This window comes from Chinchilla lanigera, unplaced genomic scaffold (genome assembly GCF_000276665.1).
Source record: "Chinchilla lanigera isolate Chin_1 unplaced genomic scaffold, ChiLan1.0 scaffold00007, whole genome shotgun sequence".
In the NCBI taxonomy this organism is placed as follows: Eukaryota; Metazoa; Chordata; class Mammalia; order Rodentia; family Chinchillidae; genus Chinchilla; species Chinchilla lanigera.
Window position 1 is genome coordinate 26,153,148 of NW_004955408.1, and position 22,003 is coordinate 26,175,150.

Consider the following 22,003-nt stretch of genomic DNA (forward strand, 5'->3'; position numbering starts at 1 on the left):
TTTAAAGACACCTCCTACTGGTATCTTCAACCTAGTTCTTAGGCTCTGAGCTCATGCCTTTCTGAAGACATGGCCTCAGAGTTGTTTGCTATCCACTGCCTTCCTCCGCTTCTATTAAGAATACCAGTTTTGTTCATGATGGGTCTCAGGCACTCATGGAAATCCTGTTCTCCCTTGTCTGTGATTGGCCTGGAGACTGACATATTCCCCAAGTCTGACCAGTGAGATCTGAGGAAAAATCTGTTAGGAGAATTCTGGGAAATTTTTGCCTCTCTGGTAAATACAGTCAAGGTTTCATAAAGGGGAGGGCCTTTCACCACTCTTATTTCTAGCATGCTTAGGATGCTGGCCAGTGAACACATAGTGTAAGGCTGCCATAGGCATCTTGTTACCCTGGAAGGTGACCTGCCACTTGATGGAAGAACTGAGCTCTTAGGCTCTTGAAATCATTGATATAACACTGTACAAATCTTGTCTGCCTCTGGGCTTATTGCAAAGTGACATAATAAAGGTCTGAATTGTTTTAGCCATTTGAGAATTTTTCCTCGCTGCTGAAAGCATTTCAACTGATGCATAGGGTATTCAGATTAGTACAATAATCCATTTACCTCCAGTCCTTTAAAATCCACATTATACTGCACATAGAGGCAAAATTCTCTTTCTACAATAAGACCTGATACATCCTTTGCTCTATCTGGAGTTGGTGGCACTCCCTGATACTCTATAATCTGAGTCCTGGAGCTCTCAGCAGGTCTAGTTTGAATGAAGAATCTCTCTTATAGATCCTGCAGCCAATGAAGTAATGATAAAGTCTTTTCCAGTATCTTAAAATCCACATAGATGTTATATTGGCCATAAGGAACCATCATTGTGATCTAGAGAAGCAGTTTTCAATTGTGTGTCAGAACCCATTAGAGGGCTTGTTCAAAACAAATTGTTGGGCTTCACTTTAAAGTAGTATATGTGGAAGAATGGCCAATCATTTGCATTCTAACATGCTCCTTTACATTTGTAACAAGTTCCCAGGCCATCTTGATGCCTAGGGACTACTCTTTGAGAACCAATTTCCTAGAAAATAATTATGCATTGCAATAAACCCACCCTAGCTTTCTCTCCCTCCATCCTGCTCCACCTGGTTGGGGGCTTCTTAGCATTGAGCAGGGACTGCATATACCTTCAGTGTCACCCAGGCAGAACAGAGGGCTGCTGTAGAGGGGAGAATAAGAGAAAGAGGAATATTTATGGAACACCTGCTACATTCCAGGAGCTGTACAGGGTGAGGAACAAGTAGATAATATTCTGCTCTTGCGGAGCCACAGACTGGTCCATGGAGAAAGAACAAATAAGCAGTTCAGTAAAACAACTGCAGATGCAGTAAGGTCCATGAAAGAAGCACAAGGCAGCTGCCGTGTACCAGAGGTCATGGGAACTCCGCTGAGCTGGTGGTGCTTGTGCTGAGAAGCTCTAATGATGGTGAGGGTGAACCAGGCCCAACTGAAGGAAGAATGTTCCAAGAGGAGAAAACAAGATTAGTAAAGACCTTGGGGTGGGGACAAGCTGGGTGTGCTCATATTTCAGAAAACTAGAGTGACTAGAGATTAGTGAGCAAGGGAAAGTGCCCCAAAATGAAAGTGGAGGTAACTACTGTTTATCAACTGTTACATGACAAATGCCCCAAACCTTAGCATATCAAACACAACTTTAAATTCAAAGATCCTTTGAGTCAACAATTAGGAGAGACTTCAGCTTTTCTGTCCCCTCTATATTATAGCTCCAGCTGGGATGATATGCATGGCCAAGGGTCACAGATTCAGTCCCATTGTTCTTATTCTGGGGCTGGAGCCAGTGAAGTTCAGCTCAGTCAAAGTGTACTTGGGGGAGTCCATGATCCAGAGCACCTCCACACAGCCTCTATAGCATGCTGGGCTTAGACAGGACAGTCTTCTTCCAATGGTAGCTCAAGGCTCCAAGGGCCAGTGGCTCAGTCAACCAGCCAGAAGCTGCCCGGACATAGTGACCAACTTCAAGAGTCACAGTGTGTCTTCTGCCACTGCCTACTGATCAAAGCAATTACAAACCCACGTAGGCTCAACTGGAAGAATGTTAATTTGCAATTATAGTTAAAAACCTGTGTTCAGGCATTGGTGCTACTTCTCAGTGTCCCTTCCCAGGGTAGGAACTTGCTGGAATATTTCAAGCAGCATGGTGCCATGGCTCAATGCTGGCTTCCAGAGGATGTATCCTGGTTTCTCCCACTTGCTCAGGAAATCATAGAGGACATTTACCTGGGGCTTTAAGGGAGTCAGATTTTAATTAGGAATATCCTAAGTGTCCCTGTCAGAAACTCAGCTTCACTTGTAATTGTATTAAGTCATTCATTCATTCAAAGACATGAAATGGGCACCTCCTATGTGCTTGGATGATTCTTTACAGATGTGGAAAACCTTTGCATATATCTTTTCATTGGCCTAACCCCGTTCTTTAGATGAGAATGTGAGCATCAGGGGGACAGGAGCCTTGGTTGAGGGTACAGAGCTAGAGAGCTAGAAAGGTAGGATTTGGATCCAGCTCTTCCTTGCCAAACTTGGAGTTCCTTTCCTCACACCCTGATAGGACCAGGATGGCTCCTTTGGATATTTGACTGGTTCTATGGGCACCTGATTTCCAGAAGGGGGAAACTCACACTAATGTTGTGAATGCTTTGCTTTGTGCACACAAATGGTAATTTATAACACCCACCACAAACTCTGGCTAAACACATGCCGTTTCTGTGCTTGAGTGTTGGCATCCAGAGTGCTAAAGAGCTATGCCAACCACATCTGGTCCTTGTACCTCATGCAGAGGACCCTGGCAGCTACCTCAGTAGGCAGGTCCCCACTCCTCTATTTCAATGTTCCCACAAGAAATTCCCTGCTAAACAATTCTGACCACCTCCACCTAGTGTTTGCGTTAATGTGTAATACATGGTGTACTTTTCTGGTGCCCAAAGTGGGGCGGGGGAAAACTCTTGGCCCACTGAAGTAGGCAGGAGCACTTGGAAGAAGTCTCCTGGAAGTGTGTTTGCCCTGGCCTGGGAAAATGGCTCTGAATATTTTCCGATGGAGGCCTTGGAGGTCGAAATTCCATAGAGTTGCACAGGAATAGTCAGCAGCGGGCCCACATGTCTTGTTGTTTCTGAACCTTTGACAAAATTAGGAGCAGCTGCTTTGGGCCAAACAGGAATGCTTTATGATGTGCTGACACCTCCAGGAGATGTTACAGGGAGTGCTGGTGCCATCTCCAGAGGATGTGAGTTTATGACTTTCCCCTTTGTAGGCCCAGGAATGCAGGCTCCCCATGTACTGGCTATGGAGAGCAAAAGGGGATCTGTGAAGGGTCACCTTGGCCCAGGGCCTGGCCACGCCCAGGCCCCATTCCTCGAGGTTTTGGCCTTCAAAGGAAAGACCGAATCCTCCCCTGGCAGCACACACTGCTTCTCTCTCATGTTGCTGTGGCTGATAGAGACACCCCATAGTTACTTCCTATTGAAGGACCACGAGCACAGTCACACATAGAGCCAGCTCAGGCCTTGTTACAATTCTGACCCTGTCACTTCTGAGTCCTTTGACTTGGGCAACCCACCTTGCCTTCTTTTCCCTTTAACTAGGGCTAATAGCTATCTCCTGTAGAATAGCAATCAAACAATAGCTGTTATTGATCACGAGCTTAAATTATACCAGGCATTGTGCTCAACTGTTCCCGTGGATTCTTTCCATTTAGCACTCATAAGATTCTTATGACATAGATACCATTTTACAGAAAGGCCAGTGAGAATCAGAAAGGTCAGGAAAATTGCCCAAGTTCGCATAGCTGGCTAGAGTCAAACCCACTGGACTGTAGGTCCAAGCATTCTTTCAACAGGCTTCTAAATTATCTGTTGACTGTTGTAGCAATGTTACTGTTTCCAGAAGCCTAGAAAAAGACCTGGCTTGAGTTGTAGCTCTGTTCTCACCAGCTTCTTTGCCATATGCCCACTTTTGAGAAAATGAGGCAGAGGAGCAAACCATGATCTGGGCACTGTAGGTCAGAGCTGGCAGGAACTCAGTGGGTCCAACTCCCACCATGCACCTGTGCTGAGTCTGGGGCTAGCTACCACACATGTGGTCTGCTCCCAGGCTTTTGACACTGCCCTGAATGGCTGTCACTTTCTTAAGTTTGAACAGTAGCTGGTAGAAGCCAAATAGTATGATGATAAGGCATCTGATGAGATATTCCTGGGCAAGTTAATTTGCTTCTCTTAGCCTCAGTTTCCTCATCTGCAGAAATGTTAGTGATGATAACCGAGTCTAGTAGAGTGTAAAAAGCACTTAGCATAGTGTCTGCCACGTGACAGCCACTCAGCAGATGCTATCCATTATTGCCCTATGCTGAAGAGTGGAGATAAAGGTCAGAAGAAGGGTGGGGTTTAGGTCTTTATTATGAAAATATTTTAGGAAATAGAGAGCAAAAAAAAAGTATCGAACAAAGACACATCTATAATTTTACACCAGCAGACCCTCCCTGGCCTTTGTGTCCTTTATTCTCTGTGTATCTATTTTGAACATCCTTTTAAAATATTTTTAATCTTTTCTCAGGTGAAGCAAGAAGCCCTTCTCCAGCCCTCCTCAAGGGAAATATGAGAGATTCTAAAGATGCTGCCAATGTCTGGTTTCTGCTGAGGAAAGCGCAGCACTACACCCCAACCACATGGACCATCCTGTAACCTGGTCAGAGTTTGCTGTGTGTTATGTTGAAGGCACTAATTAGTGTGCTTTTTTCCTGAGGCCTAACAAATTCCTTAAATTTCCACTGGCTCCTTTTAAATTATTTCAATAGTAAAATTCTTTTTTCAGTAAACTTAAGGAAACTGAGTTGTTCACAGCAATATTCAAGAGACAATCATTCTATGGGTGCTGAGCTTTGTCCTTGAGGTACACCAACATGAACCCCACCCAAGAAGACAGCAGATCTCTTTATCTTGACCATATACATTTTTTGTCATCCTGTTATGGTAAGGCAGCAATCAGGAATCGATTGCTTATGTCGATTGCTTAGGAATCAATTGCTTAGTGCTTCTCAAAGTATGACTTGAAACACATGTTTCCTGGGATGATCTGAGGAACAGCACACTAGAATGATTCTGTTATCAAATAGGTATGGGAGCTGTGAGACTGTGAGGTCAGTGTTTTGGTTCCTTTTTTTTCATTGCTGAGACAAAATACTTGATGCCCAAAATGAAGGAAGGCAAGGTTTATTAAGCCCACAGTTTGTGGAGGTTCCAGTCTGTAATCAGTTGGCTCCAAGGCAGGGTGGTGTGGCACAGGGGCAACAGTTTATGGCAGCCAAAGCAGCAAGAGTAAAAGGGGCAAGAGTAAAAGGGGCAAAAGGGAGGAACAAGCCTCTTTCCCTCCCTTATTGTATGCAGGCCACCTGTCCCAGAGCAGGTGCAGCACTCATATCACCAATCACAGCACTAGACAATGAACCAATCATGAACTCCAGATTCAGCCACCTCCAAAAAGTCTACCCCCTCATGACCACACGAGCCTTTGGGGGCAGGGGGCACATCCAGACACAAACTATAACAGTCAGATTCCTATTGCCAGGATTTTTGGAGGGTCAACCACATTGCCAATCACCATGAGGGAGATTCTTATTTAGGGTTTCCACAATAGATTTGACCATGGGATCACTTTCTCAGTGAGAATCTTGAGGGACTAAAGGGTTGAGGAATGCATTTTAAGAACCCTAAATCGGACAGTTCCTTCATTTTAAAAGGAAAGGACAATCCAGTGCCTTTCTTAAAAATCTTTCAGCTAGTTGGAGCTGTAGATGAGACCTAAGATTGTGAGCCTTGCAGGAATACTATAGGTGACTTCAGGGGTCATGAGGCAGATAATCAAGAAACTGTGGTTAAGAAGCAGCAGCCTGAGAGGTCAAGAAGACCTGAGCTTGTGTCTAGATCTTTCACTTTCTGAGTCCAGCTTCTCTCAGCTTCAGCCTTCTCATCTTTAAAATATGGTCAATAACATCTGTCTCACATGGCTCTTGTGGTATCTGAAAGGCCTAATGTGTGTCAGAGGCTCAATAAAAGGTAGCTATTGAAGCCAAAGCATTCTGCAGGCTTCCTGGAATATGAAGAAAGATCCTGCAGATACTGGAAGCAAACACTGAAGAAAAGTTGACATCACCCTGGGTATACATGCCTAAGATGCAATGAGATATAGCTAGGAAAGCTTCCCTAGGCAAAAGTGAGAACCCTCCAGGTCAGTATTACCAGCAGGACAAGAGTCTGTTTCATTCTGAAATCTTTGTAGGGGTTGATATGTGAACATCCCTCAGTCCTTAAAACTGCCTTCTTTCCCCAATGCGTGGCCATCTGTGTGATCCTTCTCATGCAGGACCGACAGATATTAGTTGGGCCTCCATATTCCTTTCTTCTTCTTTAATTTGTCATGATTGATTCCTTTTGCCTCTTTGTCTCTTTTCACTCTGCCTCTGTAATGCTGGCCCTCCTTCGCTTCTTGGCACATGCTCTGGACTCCTCGCTTTTGTCTGGATGTCTTCCTTTCTTTTGCTCTGCCTAGTCTAACTTCCTTCTGACCTCACCTCATCTGAAACATCATGATTTTAAGAGAAGCCTTCCTCTAGACACCACCATGACCAATCAGTCCACCGTTATCCATGCATGTAACTTCCCCTGCTTTTATGCCACATTAAACATTATTCATGATTATATATTTTTGTGACTTAAAAAATAATGTTTATCTCCCATTCTAAAGGTAAATTTCGGGTAGTTCGCTGACATTGTGTCCTTATGGCCTAAATGGGGCAGTAGATATTGATCAAATACTAAGTAACTGGATTATGGTGTGATGTACTATTTGTGCATTTGTGGGGAGTCCATGGATTCCACACTTTTCTGAATGAGATTATTTCTTCATAAGCATAGAAAGGAAGGGCTGGGACACTTGCCAAGCTGCTTCTTTCCAGAGAGGGTTGGTGTCTGAGCCTTGGTGTGTCGATGGCTTACAGAGGACCCCTGTATAAGACTCCCTCATCAACATGAGCCCACACCTGTGACATTCCACAAGGAACACTTCGAGGACCTCTTGGAGAAAATTCTTCCAACCTTTAGTAGAGCGTTTTCTGACTATTCAACATATTCTACTCTTTGAACACCATAAATTTTGAAAGAATTACAAATCTTCTGTCTTGCTTCCACTGTCAAGAATCTCAAATTGGATTTCTAGCCACCTCATACAAAGGAGCACTAGAGGCTTCCAGTTTGGGTATTATCTATACCCAGGACTCTTTATCTCTTTTGTATACATCTGCCTTTGATTTGGATTTCTTACTGTACTTATTATGAAGCATGTATAATATATCACACTGTCATTCAAATTAGACACTTTCTTCCCTGATCTGGCTATTTTTAAAATTGAAAACTCACATAGCACAAGAAGACTTCTTTAAAGTATACAATTCAGTGACATTTAGTGCATTCACAATATTGTGAAAGCACTACCTCTACTTAGTGTTTCAAAGCACTGTCATTATTCCAAGGGAAAACCATTTAAGCAGTGCTGTGCTTTAATTTTGTTTGTTCCCCCTGAAACTCATGTTGGTAGAAGTAATTAGGTCCTTGAGAAGTACTGATGCCTTCCTTATGAGAGCAGGTTTATTCTCATGAGGGGGCTTGTTACTAAGTGGATTAACCTTTTGTGTTTTGTCTCTGCCACACATACCCATTTGCTCTTCCATTTTTCTCCCATGTACTGACGTAGCATGAGAACCTCACCAGATGTAGCCACCTGCTCTTGAACTTCCAGTCTCTAGAATTATGACCTTTGTTTGTTTGCTTTTTTTTTTTTTTTTGAGAGAAGGTCTCACTGTGTAGTTTAGGCTGGCCTTGAACTCACTATGTAGCCCAGGCTGGCCTTGAACTCCCTTCGATCCTCCTGCCTCAGCCTCCCATGTGCCGAGATTACAGAAATGCGCCACCATGCCCTGCTTTAGAATTGTGATTTTAATAAACTTTCTTCTGTAAGTTATGAAGTTTCAGGTAGTCTGTCATAGCAACAGAAAATGTACTAAGACAAGCTTTCACTTCTCACTGTTCCTTCCCTAGCCCCTGACAAGCACCGGTCTGCTTTCTGTCTTCATAGATTTGTCTCTTCTGAATATTTTATGTAGATAGAATTATAAAATGTGTGACCTTTTGTGTCTGGTTTCTTTCATTTCCATGTTTCAAGATTCATCCAAGTTGTAGCACATATCAATTTTTCATTACTTTTTTATGGTTTGTTTTGATGGATTGACTGATTCAAAATGTGTGTCAGCAGAATCTGGGAACATCCAGGTCCCTCTGACATATGAGAGGAAGAAAAATTGCTCCAGGTCCCTGCAGAGTACACAATAGACAGGCTCCCACCCAGAAAACCAATGTGCCATATTACAATGTGCCAATATTACATTCCAGAGGTCTTGGGACCTGGGCACATGCTGCTTCTCTCCAGAGATACTCTCCCAGAATAGATAGAGGTGTCAGTCAGCGTTAAAATAACCTTGGCAGAGATCCCCACACCAGAAAGATAACCACAGACATAAGTGCCAAGGTACATGGTGGTGGGGAGGGTGGGAGTTCTAAATTAAGTCTTGGGCTGTGAGTTCTATTGACTTGAGTCTGGTAGGGCTGACTGGTCAGTTCTGCCCCTCTGGGGGCATGTCCCTGGTTTGGCAGGTGGTGGGTGAGAAGAGCCTTGGGAAGGCCAAGGTGGAGAAGCTGCCAAGAAATATGGTGTGATCTCCAGCACTTAGGTGCTGTATCCAGGCCAGAGACAAACTGAGTGGGGAGAAATGAAGGGAAGCAGTGGATTTAGGCTTCTTGGATACAGATTAGAGAAGCAAATCTAATGGCAACGCAACCCAACTCTGTTAGCGTGTGGATTGATTATTGACATCAGTGATGAGCAGAGAGATGGGGTGGGACAGAGTTAGATGAAACTGACTGTACAAACCACTGTCAGCCTTATTTATGTCTTCAATACAACGCAGTGTTCTTTTTAATTCTTAACTATGAGATTTAACTTTCATTCAGGTTGTAGCTTTTATGTGCTTTAGGCATTTGGGAGGTACTTGGGGCTATGATGACCTGGGATGATTTCCTAGTTGTGTCACTTCTGGTTGTGTCAACTTGGGGAACTTTCCTCTGACTTTTGGTTTTCTCATCTGTGTCATGGGAGTGAAAACATAGTTAAGTCAGAGAGCTACTGCATGGGTTGAAATAAATGTAGGTGATATGTCTGATGTTTGAAGATGCTGCATAAAAGCATGTTCTTTTCCTCCTCCTCCTCCTCTCCATCCTCCTCCTCCTCCTAAATAGCAAAGAAGAAATACTTGTACCTGAGAATGTCACAGCATAACTTTCAGTGAAGCAACTTGAGTGTCAGGGGCACAATGCAGTGGAAAAATAAATGACACTGAATTCCTTATAGTTGAGAAAAATGCAAGGCTTCAAATTGGAAGAGACAAATGAATCTTGGTGAGAAGCAATTAAAGAATAGCCCAAAGCATTGATCAGTAAGTGTGAAGTGGCAGGTGCCATCCTTGAGAATGATTGCTGCTGTCCTGTCTGAGCAGTCTCATCTCATGCCCATGTGGGGAATACCATTCCCTCCCATGTTTTCCATCTTGGCACTGATGGATCACATCAAAATGATCTATTCTGAGTTCCCTCTTCCATTCTACTGTGAGGACCGCCTGCATATTAATGCTGTGTTTAATACTGTAAGTTAGCATCTGAGAGCTACTTACTATAAAAAAGAACTCATGGTAAGTTCTTTGTATTAAAACCCTCCTTTTCTCATGAAAACATCCCTGGAAGGTAGCTTATATTAGTATCCCTGGCATGTAAAGGAGAGGCATGAAGCTCAGTAACAGAACATACTTACCTAAGGTTTCAAGGGTAGAAGGTCAGAACTCTGACCTAAGCAGCCAAACTTCAGAATCACAATTCAGAATCTCATACCCCTTACAAACACACATCAGATAAGGGGTTATACTCAAAATACACAAGAAGCTCAAACAACTTCATAGCAAAAAACAAAGAATCAGATTTAAAGGGGGAAGAGGACTTGAATAGACACTTCTTAAAGGAAGACAGATAAATGGTGAGTATATGAAAAAATGCTCAATTTCCTTAATCATCAGTTTAAAACCACAATATGGGGGCTGGGGATTTAGCTCAGTGGCACAGCGCGACCTGACAAGTGCAACGTCATGAGTTCGATTCCTGGTACCGGAAAAAAACCAAAAAAAAAAAAAAAAAAACCAAAAACCCACAATGTGATACTATTTCATAATTATAACAGTAGCTTTTGTAAAAACTAAACAAAAGATAACTGATGTTGGAGAGGATGTGGAGAGAAAGAAACCCTGTACATTGCTGTGGGAATGTAAATTAGTATAGTCGTGATGGAAAACAGTGTGCAGTTTCCTCCAAAAATTAAAAGCAGAGCTACTCTTTGATCCAGCAACCCCACTTCCGGGTATAGATCCAGAGGAAATACAATCAGCATGTGGAAGAGACATCTGCACTACCATGGCCATTGCAGCACTATTCACAATGCCAAGATGAGGGATCAGCCTGAGGTACTGCTGGTGAAGGATGCAGGAATAAAGAAAGTGCTGTATGCACACATTGTGGCATGAGCCCAGCTTAAAATAAGAAGGAAATCTTATCATTTGTGCCAACATGGATGAGTCTGGTGGACATTATACTTAGTGAAATAAGTGAGGCACCACAATATAAATACTACTGTTATCTCACTGATATTGAGAATCTTAAAAAGGTCAAACTCACAGAAACAGAGAATAGAGTGATGGTTACCAAGCTGGGGAGGAGGGATGGGAGAAAAGTGACAAAAAGAAAAAGAAGAATTCCCTAGTCAGCTGGTCTTTGCTTCAGCCCTCTTGTCTCATGGGGTGCAGCAGAAGGGAAACTCTGGTCAGTATGGTCTTCCCTGGCTCCTGGGAAAGGCTGCCAGTGATGTTGGAACATTGCTGGAGAGATCTGCACTGAAGACCTGCATGATCTCAGGAGTCATGGGGACCAAAAACTTTCCAGTGGCAACAGATAATAAACGTTGCAAGCAGCAGAAGTGGGCAGCAGAGTAGGAAGACTAGGAGGGACAGCCTCCTGGAGGATTACTGTTTTTCCACACGAGCTGGCGAGGACTGGCTTTGTGCAAGTTCAGCAGGTAAGGCATAGACATGACAGTGAGCAGGGAGGATGCTCATTACGGAGAGCAAGCGAGCCCTGGAGCAGAGGTCTCGGGAAGTGATGTCATCGTGTAGAGTCTCACCAAGATTTGAGAGCCAGCTCTGCCATGACTAGCTGGGTGACTGAGAAAGTCACCTTTCCTTTCAGGCCTACAGGTTTCTTATCTATAAAATCAGGATAGCAAAAATCACCTCCCACTGGTATTATTCCGAGGATTGGATAAATGCATGCAAAAGTGCTTCTATCACAGCTGTACAGCTTTGCTCGCATTGTTAGAAGTGATGGGTGACATTACAATGAGTATCAGTCTTGGCATTAGTTAGTATGAACCTAAGTTTTCTTTGAATGGTCTTGACAATCTATGGTGAAAATCAAAAGTCCCATCTTCTTAGGTAAAGGTTTGGAATCAACTTTATTATTATTTGCATTAACATGCATTAATTTTACATATTAAAGGAATCCTGTATAGTCATTAAATATATCCATAAGCATGTCCTGATTAAATCTCGGCCTGGTTTTATCTTCTCTGACCCATTCCTAACCTTTAAAAGTCACTATTTTGAAATTTTTTATATTTAGAATGGAACATGAGGAAAGTTGGGGTGTGTGTGTATATTTCCACCATGGCAGAAGAATATAGTAAGCACTGAAGAGCAGGTCCATACCAGCTGTGCTGTGTAGCCCCAAAGAAAGAATTGTTAACTCTTTAAAAAAAGCCTTCAGAGAGCACGATATCTGCTTAGCGCTTGGCAGAAGGGAAAGATTCATCCAGGTAAGAAGAGAGAAGTCCTAACCCAGAGTCTTGGGAGATTTTGGCCTGTTCAAGGAACAAGAGGAAAGAACTGGAAACCAGACCTTGGGGACAGTGGCAGCTCAGGTGGCAACAGCCAAAGTGGTCCAAGGCAGAGCCTGAGCCCTGGGACCCTCTACCACCCTTGGCTTCATTCTCTATCCTTCCAGCCCTAGCAAATGGGTAGAGGCTCCATGCTTATGTTCCCATGTGTTTCAGGCTGTGTCTGCCCCTGGGGCTGTGGAGCAGGAACACAGGCATGAAGGAAGCAGAGAAGAGCTGAGAAGCCAGGCAAGGACTCGGAAGGAGTCGAGAAGATAACAGCTTTTAAGATCCCAGACCCCTGAGGGCCGACATAGCTGATGCTGCAAACTCTGCTAGGGTGACCTCCTTTAGTCTGCAATGTCTCTGTGGCACCAAGCCATGGAAATCGAGGGTGGAGATAGTTCTTGGCATGGTACATCATGGTCTGGTACATCTCATGATTTCTCTCGGAGGCCTCCTTGGGTATGCTGCCTGTCATGGACATGGATGTCCTCGGGTTCCCCATCTGCATGGCCTGCCTCTGACTTGCTTCCCCAAAAGTGCGGCTGGATTTCCTCAGTGCCATCTGCACAATCTCACTGGCCACCCGCCCGCCATCTGTTTACAGGCTGTCAGACAGCTGGCTGGGGTGAGGGGGACATTGTGTGACCATCCAATGTACAATGTTGACTTCCTCCAGTGAGAGGGACCTTGGGGCTTTCACCTCAATTGCCCTGGGATCCCAGTCAAGCAGATGGACCCCAGGTCAGTGTTCACCATGAGCTTGGCCTGTAGGGACAGCAAAGATGACAGTAAGGTGGTGATTTATTGAGGGCTTGTTAGGTACCATGGGCTGTGCACACGTCTCAGTTAATCCTTCTAGCAACCCTTCAAGGGGCAGGGTTATGGATGAGGAAGCTGAGGCTTAGAGAAGCATAAGTTGGGCCATAGCCAAGTGGCAGAACTGGGAATTAGGCCCCCATCTGTCTGATCCAGCAGCACCAGATCATCTATGCGGAAAGAATCCCTCCTTCCAGAATTTGAGGCCCTTCAGGGTCAGGGACTGGTCTTTCCTGGCCCCAGGCCCTGCCTGCTCTCACCCTGTAGCACTGCCATGGCTCTCTGTGGGCCATTCCTGTGCATGTTCTGACCTCCAAGCCTTTGTCTCTGTGGTTTTCCCCACCCAGCTCTGGGAATCTCTCACAGGAATGTCGTCTGGTCCACACAGTCAGCAGTGTCCTCATCTTGGTATCCTTGGGGCCCAGAACTGTAGATTTAAGGATGACACTGTTTCTTTCTTTCTTTTTTTTTTTTTTTCTAAATTTCCCCCAGTTCATTACCATTTGGCCACATTATCGTTTATCACACTGCTCTATGATTCTCCACTCCTCATCACTCAAGTTTAACCGTTGCTCTGGGTCTTCATTTCCTTAGGATGTTTCTTATGGATGACACCTTTTATTCAGTGTGTGTGTGTGTATGTGTGCGTAGTGCTGGAGATGGAATCGGGGCCTCAGAATGCTAAACAAGTGCTCTGTTGCTGAGCTATATCCTAGTGTAACACTTTCATTCTAAAAATACCTGCTCACTGTGAAAGATTTGCAGTGCATGGAATGGAGCCCTCCTTGCCCCTCACATCCATCCTGTACCACATCCCAAGCCCCAGAGGAAGCCTCTGCAGGTGCAGTTCCCTGTGTGTCTTCAGGTAGTTGCATGTGCATGAAACATCTGCATGTATGTAGTTTTTATACAAATGGGGTCAAACCACACCTCTGGTGGCCTTGGTCTGTCCCCTCTCCCGCGGCCCTGGAATATTCTCTTTTCCTTGCCTACCCTTTGTCCAGATAGGTGGTTCCCATAGATGGCACACACCTGCTCCCATGGCCTCAGGCCTTTTGATGCATTGGCCAGTGGTGGTTCTGCCTGGAGGTAGAAGACAGGAGCAGAAAGAGGCCAAGGTGTTTCCTCCCCCTCGCTTCCTGCTCCTGTCCTATCTCCTGTGTGATTCTCAAAGTGGCCCAGTTCTGCAGCCACAGACCTATTGGACCCTTCTACAGCCCCAGTACTACTGAACTTTGACAACTATGTCCTTCCCTGATCCCTGAGGCCAAAGGTTAACTGGCTTCCTGCTGTCACTGCCTCCTGAGTGCTTCACAGCCCCCGCTGCCTCCTTCTTCCTTGCCCCAGTGTGGTACCTGACCCTTTCAAAATGCTGCTTTCACCCCTTTATGGTTTTGAGATGTCCTCTTCTTGCTGTTGGAACTCTGTGTCACACGTACAGTGTTGGAATTTCCATGTCCCTTAGTGCTATCTCATGAGCATCTTTCAAGATTAGTACCTACTAATCTTTTCCTAAAGCATGCACTGGAGATTTTCTCTGGGAAAATTATAATTAATTTTCAGATCAACAAGAAGGATCACAGAGACAAATGTGTTGGTGAGTGCAGTGATCGCACGTGGAGAACACGAGTGAGCTGCTGTGACAAAGATGACCTATTTTGAGTGGGCAGTCCTTCCTGTCCTTGGGAAGCCTCACTGGCCCCTGGCTGTGGAGGTGGACTGTAGTCCATTCCGTCTGTGTCCCGCTGAAGGACACTTAGGTCTTGTCCATAATATCAAATAGTGCTGTGATAGACACTCTCATGTGTCCATATCTGCCTCTTTGTCTTGTAGAGGCTCCAGATGTGGGATCACTAGCAGGAAATGTGAGCAGACTTGGAATCTGCATGATTCAGTGACTGATGCTACAGAAGTGATTCTCCCCAGGGAAGCCAGTGCGAGCAGCCACCCCCACCTCTTTGTCCTCTCAGGAACTGAGGAAGGCTTGTCTGGGAGCAAGGGCTTGGCAGGAGTTAAGTCCGTCTGGCCTTCCTGGAACTGAGGCCTCATCACCGACCTTCTCATCTTATTTAATATGGCAGTAATGGGACTTGCCCACCATTACCTCCCCCTGCCCACCACAACCATCTTTCTTCCAAGGAACCTTGGAGTTGATAGAAGAATGTTGCAACCAAATACCAGAGAGATTTTTTGAAAAATGTGGTCCAAGAGAAAAGCCTGGAAGCAATTACTATTCAACCTTCCTGGTGATTCAGTTTGAATGAGTAAGTGTTTAAAGAGTACCCATGTGGTGCTAGGTTCATGCTGGCACTGGGAAACATGAATGAATGAATGCGGCCTCTCAGCCAAGATCACATTCTGGTGGGGGTAGGAGCAGAACAGGGTATTGACACAGTGGTTCCCAAGGCTGTCAAGTGGTCTACAACATCAGAATCATCTGGGGCATTTTCAGAGTCCAGGTCCCTGGGCCCACTCTGAGGGCAAATATAAATACCAGTATATCTGAGGTTCTAAAGAGTTAAAAGCTCCTTAGACAAACCGACTCAGGGTGGATTGTGAGCTGCAGTTACAATGCATGTCTACACATCTACAGCATGGTTTCTTGTGTAATGTACAGGCAACAAACCTGCAAGGCACAAAAGCTGAACTTGGTACTTGGTGTGGCCTATATTTTGGGCTTGTACACTAAAAAATTTTTTTTATCAGTTTCTAGCTTCTGAAAATCAAGAGAGCACTTATCAAAATCAATTTCATCTTTGCTATGGTTGAAATGTCCCAACCCACAAGTTGCAAAATTTAATACCCATTGTGAAGTATTAAGAGAATGGCATTTGGAGGTGGGACTTTGGAGAGGTGATTAAGGTTAAATAAGGTCGTAAAGGTGGGACCCTAATCTAATGGAATGGCAGCTTTCCAAGAAGATGAGGGACCTGAGAGTGGACAGTCTTTCTTGCCATGTAATGTCCTGTGCTGCCTCTGACTCTGCAGAGTTCCCTCCAGCAAAAAGGATGTCAGTACCTATGCTGCTGCATCTCGAACTTCCTTGCCTTTCAGAAGAGGAAGCAGGCTAAACCTTTACTCTTTATACGTTACTTCATCTGTGATATTTAGTTATAGCAACAGAATACAGATTAAGACGATCTCATTTTAAAAATCTTGACAATCAGCTACAATTCCTAGCCTGGCACGTGGGGCACATAATCTCCACTCTTACACAGTCTCCAGTGTTCTCTACTGTCTGTCTTACTATTGTCAATTGTCCCGTTGTCAGTGGATTAACACTACTCTTTTTCTTATAGTAGAAAGCCAAGAAAATGAAATATTTCTTGTCTGCCTATCTATATTAAAAGTTAAAAAAAATAATCTATGTGTGGTGGTACATGCCTATAATCTCAGCATGCTAGGAGGCTGAGGCAGGAGGATCACAAATTGGAGCTCTGCCCAGGCAATTTAGTGACTTGGCAAGACCCTGTCTCTAGTTTTAAAAAAAAATCTGAATTTGGGCTGTAATTGAGAGTTAAGGCCCTTGGTTTAATCCCCAGCACTGGAAAAAAAAGTTAAAAAAATAAAATAGACCAAAAAGTCTATGTTGTTGATTGTTAAATTTTTGATTGTTTTCTTCGAATAAGGAAGAACATATGTTTTTCTGAAAGTGTTTGATAGGCACAGAAAATGGCTTGAAAGAATGAGTCTGTCAAATTTCCCTCATTTATGCATCCAGCCTGACCCCCAAAGCACTGGTGCCAGACATACTGATGGGGAGGGGAGAGGCAAGAGCTTGGGTTCCTCAAGCTCCTTCAGCTGTCAACTCTCAGTGTCACGGGGGACATAGTATTTAATTTATCTTGGATACTGTGTAAATGATGTTTTTCCACTGAGAGGAATTTGGCTTCCCTCCCAAGTGGCATTTAACGTCTTGTGGTGCTCTTGGTTGTCATAACTGGAGGGTGGGAGGGAGGAGTTGCTGTTGGCATCTAATACACAAAAGTCAGGGATGCTGCTAAACCTACTGTGATGGGACACCCCCTACAGCAATGACAGGAGTGCTGAGGTTGAGAATCCCTGCTGGAACTAGAGGAACTCATGCTTTCTCACTCTGACAATCTAGAACATCACCCATGGAGAGTGAAACACACACACACACACACACACACCATTTTCAGTTTGGGAGACTGAGAAAGCCTCAGGAACAGGTAGATTCTTGAAGGGTCAGTGGCATAGGAGGCAGGGAGAGGACATTGCAATCCATGGGAGCAGAGGCAGGTATGGAACCTGGTCATGGTCATGGGATGGTGAGGGCCTGGCTTGTTGGGTGTGGAATAGTGTGGAATGGACCCAGCTCTCTGGGGGCAGTGCTCTCAGGGCAGGAGATATGTGTGAGTGAATGTGGCAGTTCACAAATATTCCATTGTGTCTCTTTCTAAGACAAGCTAGGATTGTACCTCCTGCCCAGGTAAAGTCAGGACTGACCATGTGAGTCCCTCTGGCCATGGCCAGAGTGAGAAGAAGTGGTGAGTAGTCATGCTGGGTGGGCTTGTTAAGAGCCAAGGTATGTTTATAACGTTCTGACCCTTCCTTCTGACACAGCAACCCTAAACATTAAAGATGGTTACTGCACCAGCCTAGGACCCTGAACCACAATAATGAGTTGGTACTTTGCCACCCCACACCATATACTGGCAAAAATAAGTTTTGTATTTTAAGCTGCTGAAATTTGAGGATTGTATATTACTGCAGCGGAACCTGACTATACTGATTGATTTAAATGGAAGTCACTAGTGGTACCCAAGACAGTTGTAAGTGGTACACAGGGATGGCATAAAACTGTGCAATATCCTTCATGGAGAACACACTTCTCTCTTTAATAATCTGGATTCCACTAAGGAATGCATCTCAGAGCGGCCTTAGGTTGTCTTTACTATCTGTCCAAGAGGCCCTACGTTGTGTGGGCTTAGCTCATCTTTGTAGTTAGTCAAAATTTCACAGGGTGATTTTACAATTGAATTTAATTTTAGGGTTGCCTTCTATTTATGGCAAAGGCTTATAGTTTTCCATTTATGGCAGTGATATAAAATTTCAAATTTATAAAAATTTTATGTCACTAAAGATAAAGAAAGTGAGTCATTTTAAAGACTTATATGAAGCTAATAAAACACAGTTGGTACATGCTTACAGCACAAATCATAAAGATGGTTTCCAGGTGCCTGACTGAAAGTGGGGGGAATAGAGCTCACCGTATATGGCAAAATCCATTATAGAAGTGAGCCAGCTGCATCATGGCAACCGGTGTAGTGACAACCAGAGCAGCACATTTAATATCCTCTAGCAATAGGATGAAAGCTGCAGTAAAACATAATTCAGAGAGGCATAGAATATAATCCTATGCCCTCCACACCATCCAATGTGTGGTGCACAGGAGATGCCCAATCAGTATTTGTAGAACGAGTAAACAGTTAGGACTTGGTAAAATGTGTATATGATCCAAGGCAGATGGGCACAGTCTTGGAAAACTGTGAACCCTGCTCAGCGTAGTGACCAATGCCTGGGAGCTCATCTGAGAAGTTAGCAGGGAGCACACTAGGTCTGAAATAGTCTAAGCCGAGGAAGGGTCCACCTACAGAAGTCAGGGAAACTGTGGATGCTGGCCAGGCAGAAAGGGGGAGAAATCACAGTGGGGTACGTGTGTGCTGGGAGCTGTCGGTAAGGATAACAGAGAATAGACATCTCCGAGGTTTTAAGCTGTATGTACAAGTATGTACACAATGTAAGCCACCCCCTCCCCAGTGACTGAGCTTCCTGTCTATTTGCAGAGCTCAGCTCTGACTCAGCAAGCAGGGAGAAGGGGACACTGGAAATCCTGGTGGTGTTTGGGCTTTCCCGGACTGTAGAAAGCAAATGAGGGGTACTTATACCATAATCTCAAGAATCGATGAGGCTGTGGCTGCCTTCTTGGCTACACACAAGTGAATGAATTACACACGAGGAAGTGAATGAATGAATAGATGATGACTAATGCTCATGGCAGTGTGACATCCTTCTGTTTCCATGAACAGTGGGTAGCAAATCTTTCTCCCCAAAGATTTCTATACCAAGACATTCCATCACACTTGACTCTTCCTCTGGAGAGATGGTGTCCCTATGCCCTCCCCTTACATATATACAGGGCTTGTGATGGCTTTGACCAACAGCATATGGTGAAGTAACCCTAGGTCACACCCAAGGCTGTATCCCAAAGGGGAATGTAGCTCCTCTTTGTTTTCTAGCATTCTTGTACTTCAAGCCCTGGATTTCCATGTTGCTTTAGTTTAGATGTGGTTTGTCCCCCTAAACTCATGTTGAAACTGGATCACCAATGTGGCTGTGTTGGGAGGCGGGGCTTTTAACAAGAGTTAGGTCATTAAGAGGAGGGAGGTTGCACAGCCTATTCTAGACCCTTCCTGTCTCTCAGGAGCTATTTCTATTCCCCGTTCCTATTCCTCAATCATTTTCTCTGGTGTATTCTCCTGATCTTGATCTCCGTTGTTCCTTAGGGTTCATTGTTCGACTTTGGAGAACATGAACTCGGGATGTCTGACATCTAGCATTTCCCCTATACCAATTATAGTAAGTCCTCAATTTACAAACATTTGAGTTGTGAGCTCTCACAGATACAGTGTTACCAATATAGTATTACTGTAGTTCACAAATGTTTCTGTACATGAACAACTTGGTTTGAGAACAAAAAGATTCATCAAAATTTTGCTTAGGGAAACAAACACAACTGTGACAGTCTTCCCACACTAACACGAACATGGCCATCTTCTTTGCTCTGGCAAGTGGTCGTTGTTTCCTCTAGTTGAGATTGTGATTGCAGACAGACCTGTGAACACTTGCTATGAAGTGTTTATTTGGTGCTTTTTTTTTTTTTAGCACATACAGTACTGTACAGTCCTGTACAGTATTATTCAATCCAGCATGGCTCCAAAGAAAGTGCAGAGCTAGCATGATAGTAAAACAGAAGTGCAGAGCAGTAATAAAGGCGACAAGAAGGTGCAGAGCAGTAAAGAAGGTAAAAAGAAAGTGCAGGGTAAGATTGGTAAGAAGGTTTTGAAGAAAATAGCCATTAAATTGAAGAAGGAAATTGTAGAAAAGCATGAGTGTGGTATTTGTGTGGCTGATGTGGCCTCAGAGTACAAGAGGGCAAAGTCCACAATCTCAACTATTTTGAAGAATAGAAATGCCATGAAAGGAGCTGATGGAGTAACAATGTTAACCAAGCCAAGAACACAGTGTTGGAAGAGGTGCAAAATGAGTGAGGTCTTGTTCCTGTGGGCTTAGTTACTGTGAGAGCAGGGTGTTATAAAACAAGGCAACTTTATATTTACTTTCTTCCATGGATTCCCAGTTGTTCTTCCACTTTCCACCAGGCTTCAGAACAGCTCATGGCCCTCATCAGCTCCAGAACTGTGGGCCAGAATAAACTTTTCAACTATAAATCATCCAGTCTCAGGTATTTTGTTACAGCAATGGAAATAGACTAAGACACATGGAGAGAATATAGCTACTCTGAGGCTGCTGTGCTGGGAGCAAGCCAAGCCACAAGGTGGGGCCATGTGCAGGTGCTGTGGTCAGCCAGCTTCGTCTTCCTGTTCTCCACTCTCTAGCTGTCAAGGGACCTTGGAGCTTTGTGTCTCCCCAGGTGAGGTTCCAGATATCCAGAAGCCACCTCTGCAGTATCTTGTCTGAATTTCTGATCCAAGGGACACAGGACTTGAAACACATGGTGTTTCAAGTTGCTAAGTGTTGGGATGGCTTGCTGTGCAGCAGTCAGTGACTGAAACAGTACCTGAGTGTTCCTGCCTCTGAGTCCCTAGCCCACAGAAGAAGACTGTCACCAGGCAGGGGCTATCTTGAGCAGTGGAGTAAATGAGTGAGGGGATAACTGAATAAATTACCATGCATCTGCTAAGCTGTGCTCATGTGTACAACTGGCTGCCTTTAGGAGCCCTGCCATTGTCTTACTCTATGTCACACAAATATAGTCAGAGCTTCAAAGCTTTCACAGCAGCTGGAGGCTCTGGAATTGTGGGAAAAAAAAATCCTCTCTTTTCAGAATCCCTGATGTTCTTTCCTCTTTGACAAGCCAGTGTGGCTTGATTGGCAAATCTTGTAGAAATAAGATGATGGAATGCTAATGCAAGTGGGAAAAGGGAGGGTATAGAGAATGGAAATATTTTTTATCAAGCTGTGTTGAAGCTTGGCATTTTCTACTAAAACAAAGTCCTGCATAGCACCTCTAAAAAGCCACTCTTAAATGTGTACTAAAAAAGCAACCAGCTAACTTTGCTGTCTAACTCACCACAGCCCCCCTCCTGCACCTGGCTGCCAAGGTCAGGGAAGAAATTGCTTCTAGTGAAGTCCACCTTTGTTTCAGTCTCACTCCTGGATGGAGGCAGTGTGTTGGTTAAGATGGTCTTCCAAGTGCTGTCAGTGCCAGCTCTCTTTGATTTGCTGCAAGCTGCCTTGCAACTGTAGTTATAAATCCTAACTGTGGAGGAGGATTTGGAAAGAGTCAAGACAGCGTTGCCTGCCTGGACAGCTTTGGTGGGCAGTGTACGACTTAGGTAGTTGTCTCTGGCTGAGAAAAAATTGCACTGTGTTCTGGAGGCAGGAGGCCAGCTTCTTTCAACAGGGGGCCAACCCTGAACCCTTAATGACAAAATCACTGCTTCCTGGGGTCTTACAGCCCATGGAGGTTTCGCTGACATGTGATCCAGGAGCTGTTGGAACACTTCTGACTGCATCTTGGCAAGAATATCTTAAGAAAGAGGCTAAATTTTGTCGTAGGGGGGAGATCTGTCAAGAAATCCCCATGGTAAATCAACTATGAAAGTGCTTTGTCAACTAGAGCTTTGGAAAGTGGGAACCTAGTTTAGCTACTACCTTTTACTGAAAGGTTATTCAGTAATTTTTGAGCTTTCCAAAACAGAGAAGTACACAGCTAAATTCATTCCACACAATGTGAAATTTATTCATGTATATGAGCTGGTGCCATCTATGGGCAGGTT

The 22,003-nt window shown here is 44.3% G+C and overlaps 1 long non-coding RNA gene across 1 annotated transcript in view; it reads left to right on the forward strand.

Moving 5' to 3' along the window:
- Positions 1-4,618: 4,618 nt before the first annotated feature.
- Positions 4,619-22,003, forward strand: part of LOC106147511 — a 90,676-nt gene continuing 73,291 nt past the window's right edge. Inside the window, exon 1 of the long non-coding RNA XR_001232437.1 lies at positions 4,619-4,745. This is a non-coding gene — a long non-coding RNA (uncharacterized LOC106147511). The remainder of the gene's footprint in view (positions 4,746-22,003) is intronic.